Source organism: Chenopodium album, chromosome 9 (assembly GCF_948465745.1).
Source record: "Chenopodium album chromosome 9, dcCheAlbu1.1, whole genome shotgun sequence".
Classification (NCBI taxonomy): domain Eukaryota; kingdom Viridiplantae; phylum Streptophyta; class Magnoliopsida; order Caryophyllales; family Amaranthaceae; genus Chenopodium; species Chenopodium album.
This window is the reverse complement of record NC_137842.1, coordinates 24,137,817-24,143,973: the sequence shown is the minus strand read 5'-3', so window position 1 is coordinate 24,143,973 and position 6,157 is coordinate 24,137,817. Positions and strand designations below refer to the sequence as shown.

General features: G+C 41.7%; 1 non-coding gene across 1 annotated transcript; it reads right to left on the bottom strand.

The window, feature by feature from the left end:
- Positions 1-1,253: 1,253 nt before the first annotated feature.
- On the bottom strand, positions 1,254-1,361 carry LOC145560968 (small nucleolar RNA R71). Its single transcript, XR_014093556.1, has one exon. It is a non-coding gene; the product is annotated as a small nucleolar RNA R71 (small nucleolar RNA).
- Positions 1,362-6,157: the final 4,796 nt, after the last annotated feature.

Here is a 6,157-nt window from a genome sequence, read left to right as displayed (position 1 = left end):
TTCACTTTATTTGATTGCCTTCTAGTTTAAATGCATGAAAATGATTTGAACTAGATTAAGATCACCTCTATTTTAATGATTGCATGAGAATGAGTTGTTAAAATGGAGTTTCATGTATTATGCTTCTTTATTCTCTTGATTTGCTTGTGTCTAATAGGATGCATGAGAATGATCCTAATTAGCATAAACTTCTTTCATTGATTTGCCTAGACTATTACATGAGAATGAATTGTTTAGGTAGAATCTTGTGTTCTTTGGCATGTTCATCATGATAACCATCATTGTTCCTCTCTTTCTAATCATGTTTGGAACCCCCGAACCCCTAGCGTCATTTTCTATTGATTTTAATGATCATTTTCTTGCTTACTTGTAGTTTTAGTATTCTACACAACAAAACCAACAAAACAATCCCCTTTTCACTCTTGCATTAGTGATATTTGATGTTGAATTAGCGTGCTTCCCTAGTGGTTCGACCCTTTACTTGCCACTAACTAGTTTAGTGTAGGTTTAGGCTTTATAAATTATTAATTTGGTTAGGGTGTTAGCTTAACGACCTATCTATCCTCTATCAAATTTTGGCGCCGTTGCCGGGGAGGCGGCTTGTTTAGCGTCTATTATTGCTTTTGTTAGAGGCATTTTGCTTTCATTTCTTTTTGTTTCTTTTGTTTTATCATCCTTGTCATTGCTAATTGTTTGCTTAGCTTTGGTAAATGCTTAGGAAGTCTCAAGGAGCACCCTCACATCAAATTGACCACGAAATCAACCGAACCTTGAGACAAGTCCGTAGGCTTTATCAAGACGAGGGAAGAGGTTTTTGTAATATAGTTGATAGTGAGAGTGATACTTACTGTTCAAGTTCACCACGCGAATCAATGGCGGGACAAGAGAATGATGTCTTGTTTCGTGAGTTCGGAAATCCGGAGGATTATGAGCTCACGGGAGGGATTTTGCTTCCCGTCACAGAAACCAACTTCTCAATCCATCCACAATATACTCGAATGGTCCAATCGGAGCAATTTTCCGGAAGTGCAAGTGAGGACCCTATTGAACATTTGGACCGATTCCTTGAATTGTGCGCAATGATGCAAACCAATGAAGTGAGTGAAGACTACATTCGTATGCACCTTTTCCGGCAATCTCTCATCGGACGAGCAAAGAAATGGCTAAAGCAAGTACAACCTAACTCTCTCACAACATGGAGGGAGGTTGTAAAGGCGTTCATGAAACGCTTTATCTCCGAAGAGAAGACCGCCGAAATGAGAAGGAAAATTTTATCATTTGAGCAAGAGGCCGATGAAAGTCTTGGTGAAGCGTGGGAGAGATTCAAAGAGTTGGTGCAAGCATGTCCCCACCATGAGTACAATCAAGGGTTGCTCATGCGGTTTTTCTACGACGGATTGGAGCCCATGTCAAGAGCCAATTTGGATGTGGGGGTGGGTGGTCAATTAATCAAGATCCCTCAAAATCAAGTTGAAGCCACAATAGAAGTGGTAGCAAAAAATTACTCTTGGGGGGCCGAAGAAGAAACGCTCCAAAGAGAGGTGGTATTTACGAATTGGAGAAAGTTTATCAATTATAACATCAAATTGATCAACTAACAAAAGGGCTTTCAAAATTGAACACGAGTGTGAATGCAAGCTCAAGTGGTGGAGCAAGCTCTTCTCAAGTTAACTCTTTCTCTGGTCAAAATTGTGGAGAAACGAACCATGATACATCCTATTGTGGAGGTTTAAGCCCCGAACATGTAGCGACATACAACACAAGGCAAGAGGGATTTAGAGGAAGCGGCGGTGGAGTAGCTTGGAGACAACCACCACCCGGGTTTGTACCTCAACCTCAACAATGGAACAAACAATCTCAACCTTCCTATAACTCCAATCCTCAATATCAAAACCCACCTCCATCTTAACCCCAAAACCCAAGAGGAAGCTATCCAAGGAACAACCAATACAACAATCAAACCCAAGCACCTCAAAGGAACCATCAAGAACAAGCACCTCAAGAGGAGCTAACTCAAACTCAACTCCTCCAAGCCATGCATGCGTAAATGCAATCTTATGGGCAACAAATGCAAGAGATAAGAGCCCACAACAAGATGGTTGATTCACAACTAGCTCAATTGGCCAAGAGAACTCCTTTCAATTCACCATCCACTCTACCCGGACAACCACAACCTAACCCATCTCACAATCCAAAACCCAATACATTCAAGGCGATCACATTGAGGTCGGGAAATTTCTATGAAGGACCAAATGAAGGGGATAGTGAAGAAAAGAAGGGAGGAGAGGAGAGTGTGAATGAAAACAAGGGAGGTGAGAAAGAAAAAGGTGATGAGATAGAAGAAGATTTGGAGAAGAAGAAGATAGACAATGAGAAGATAACTTCAATTCCCAGTGAGGCTAGGAATCTTGATGGACCGGTTCCTTTTCCTGGTCGGCTTGCAAAGAGGAAGTTGAATGACTAGTTCACAAAATTCCTTAGTGTCATGAAGAATTTGCATATCAACCTCCTTTTTCTTGAAGTTGTGACACAAATGCCATCTTATTCCAAGTTCCTCAAAGATATTCTCACCAACAAGAGGAAGCTCAATGATGATCTTATCACCCTTCCACATCAAGTTAGTGCTCTTATCCAACATAAGATGCCCAAGAAGGAAAAAGACCCGGGAAGTTTCACTTTGCCGGTGAAAATTAGGAACATGGAAGCTAGGGGCGCCTTAGCCAATCTTGGAGCAAGTGTTAGTTTAATCCCTCTATCCATTGCTCAAAAACTCAATATTGAGATTATCCCTACAAGGAAGACAATTCAATTGGTCGATCGATCGGTGAAATTACCTTGTGGAGAGCTTGAGGATGTTCCGATTCAAGTGGGACACATCTACGTGCCTTGTGACTTTGTAGTGATGGATATGGAGGAATATGTTAACACTCCTTTTATTTTGGGACGTGAAGCTCTTAAAACTTTAGGGGCGGTCATCAATTGCAAGAACAACACCATCACTTGTGAGGTGGCCGATGAAAAAATTGTCTTTGAATTTTCGAAATTGCTCAAGACCCCCATGGTTGAAAAATGCTATAGAGTTGAAGTTGTAAATGAGGAGCTAGATCGCTTGGGGAGGGTTGTGATGAGGCCTCAAGATCCAATGATTGAAGCCCTTACATGCAAAGAAGAGTTCCACTCTCAAGAGGCTAAAGAATTTGTCATGGCAATGGAGGAATCCTCAAAGGAGGAAGTTGAACAACAAGTTGAGATCGAGCTTAAGTCCAAGGAGGAGAAATTGGAGGAGAGTTCTAAGCCTCCTCCCAAGGTAGAACTCAAGCCCCTTCCCCCTTCTTTGAAATATGCTTTTCTTGATAAGGAGGGAAAATACCCTATTATTGTCAATGCTACCCTAGATGGTCTTAATTTGGAAAAACTTCTTGATGTTTTAAGGAAATATAGGGAGGTGATAGGGTATAGCATTGATGATATTAAAGGTATTAGCCCTTCTTTATGCATGCATCGTATTCATCTTGAAGATGATCATTCCACCTCCATTGAACCTCAAAGAAGGTTAAACCCCCACCTTCAAGAGGTTGTGAAGAAAGAAATTTTGAAACTACGTGAGGCGGGCATTATCTATGCTATCTCCGATAGCAAATGGGTTAGCCCGGTTCATGTGGTTCCAAAGAAGGGTGGAATGACCATAGTCAAGGATGAAAAGGGAGAGGAAATCTCCACCCGGACGGTGACCGGGTGGAAAATGTGCATTGATTATAGGAAATTGAACAAAAACACCAAGAAAGATCATTTTCCTCTCCCTTTCATGGACCAAATGCTTGAAAGGCTTTCTAACCATGCTTTCTTTTGTTTCTTGGATGGGTATTCCGGATTTTTCCAAATCCCTATCCATCCAAGTGATCAAGAGAAAACTACTTTCACATGTCCATATGGGACATTTGCATACCAAAGAATGCCATTCGGATTATGCAATGCTCCCTATACTTTTCAAAGATGCATGACTTCCATTTTCTCTAGGATGCTTGAAAAAGAAATTGAGGTTTTCATGGATGATTTTAGTGTTGGTGGCTCGTCTTTTGACACTTGTCTTTTTAACCTTGAAAAAGTTTTGAAAAGGTGTGAAAAGACGAGTTTGGTTTTAAATTGGGAAAAGTGCCATTTTATGGTTGATGAAGGCATTTTCCTCGGCCATAAAGTTTCAAAAAATGGCATTGAAGTAGATCCGGCCAAGGTTTCGGTGATTGAAAAGTTGCCCCCTCCTACTTCCATCACGGGGGTACGGGCTTTTCTTGGGCATGCTGGTTTTTACCGGAGGTTTATCAAAGATTTTTCTTCAATCGCCAAACCCTTGGCCGAATTACTCAAAAAAGAGGTTGTTTTTTACTTTAATGAGGCTTGCCTTGAGGCGTTTCATAAGCTCAAGGTTGCTCTCATTTCTTCTTTCTTTGTGCAAGCTCCGGATTGGAGCTTACCTTTTGAGCTAATGTGCGATGCTAGTGACTTTGCAGTAGGTGCCGTTCTTGGTCAAAAGAAACAAGGAAAATCATGTGTCATCTACTACGCAAGTCGGACTCTAGATGAGGCTCAAAGGAATTACAAAACAACGGAGAAAGAGATATAAGCGGTAGTGTTTGCATTCGATAAGTTTCGGTCCTATCTCATATGCTCAAAAGTTATCGTGTACACGGATCACATCACGGTGCGGTATCTCATGACCAAGAAAGAAGCAAAGCCTCGCTTGATCCGTTGGGCTCTCTCTCTCCAAGACTTTCACATGGAAATGAGGGACAAGAAGGGAGCAGAGAACTATGTAGCGGATCATTTGTCTAGGCTACCATTTGAGAACAAGGAGGATGTACTGATTAATGATGAGATAGGATTCGAGGGTCTCATGGCTTTGATGTCAACTTCTACCCCTTGGTATGCGGATATAGCCAACTATCTTGCGTGTGGAGTCGTTCCCCCGGAGTACTCTTCTCAACAAAAGAAGAAGTTTTTCAAGGAGGTGAGAAGATACTTTTGGAATGACCCATACCTATTCAAGAAATGTGGAGATGGCCTTTATCGGATGTGCGTTCCAGATCATGAAATTCAAGGTGTTCTTGAGCATTGCCACTCACTACCATGTGGAGGACATGGTGGTGTTGACAAAACAGTGGCAAAAATCTCTCAATCCTTATTGTGGTGGTCGACAATGCATAGAGATGCCCACCAATTCATTGCGCAATGTGATAGATGTCAAAGGATCGAAGGCATTACCAAGAGGGACGAAATGCCCCAACAAAGTATTCTAGAAGTGGAACCCTTTGATGTTTGGGGGGTAGATTTCATGGGACCTTTCGTTTCTTCTTGTGGAAATCTATATATCTTGGTAGCGGTCGATTATGTGACAAAATGGATTGAAGCCATACCCTCACCTACCAATCATCACAAGGTTGTGCTTAAGCTCCTAAAGAAGATCATCTTTCCTAGGTTTGTAGTTCCGAGGGTGCTAATTAGTGATAGAGGCTCCCATTTCGCCAAAAAGCAATTTGAAGCTCTTCTCAAGAGATATGGCGTTCATCACAAGGTTGGATTACCTTACCACCCTCAAACTCAAGGACAAGTGGAGGTCTCGAATCTTGAAATCAAAAATCTTCTTGAAAGGATGGTGAACAAATCAAGGAAATATTGGTCTCTCAAACTTGATGACACGCTATGGGCTCTAAGGAAGGCGTACAAGACTCCAATCGGCACGACCCCCTATAGGTTGGTCTATGGAAAGGCTTGTCACTTGCCGGTTGAGTTGGAATACAAGGCTTGGTGGGCCATCAAAGAGATCAATATGGATTTATCGTTGGCCGGTGAGAAGAGATTGCTTAAGCTCAATGAACTTGAAGAGCTTAGAGATGATGCTTATGAAAGCTCAAGGTTATATAAGGAGAAGACCAAGAAGTGGCATGACCAACATATTCGAAACAAGAACTTTAAGGTTGGAGACAAGGTTTTGCTTTTCTACTCAAGGCTTCGTTTGTTTCCGGGTGAACTCAAGTCAAAGTGGTCGAGTCCTTTTGTGATATCAAAGACTACTCCTTATGGCTCCTTTGAGTTAGATGCGGATGGTAACAAGTTTATGGGTAATGGTCATCGTCTAAAGCATTACTTTTGCAAGGAAGAA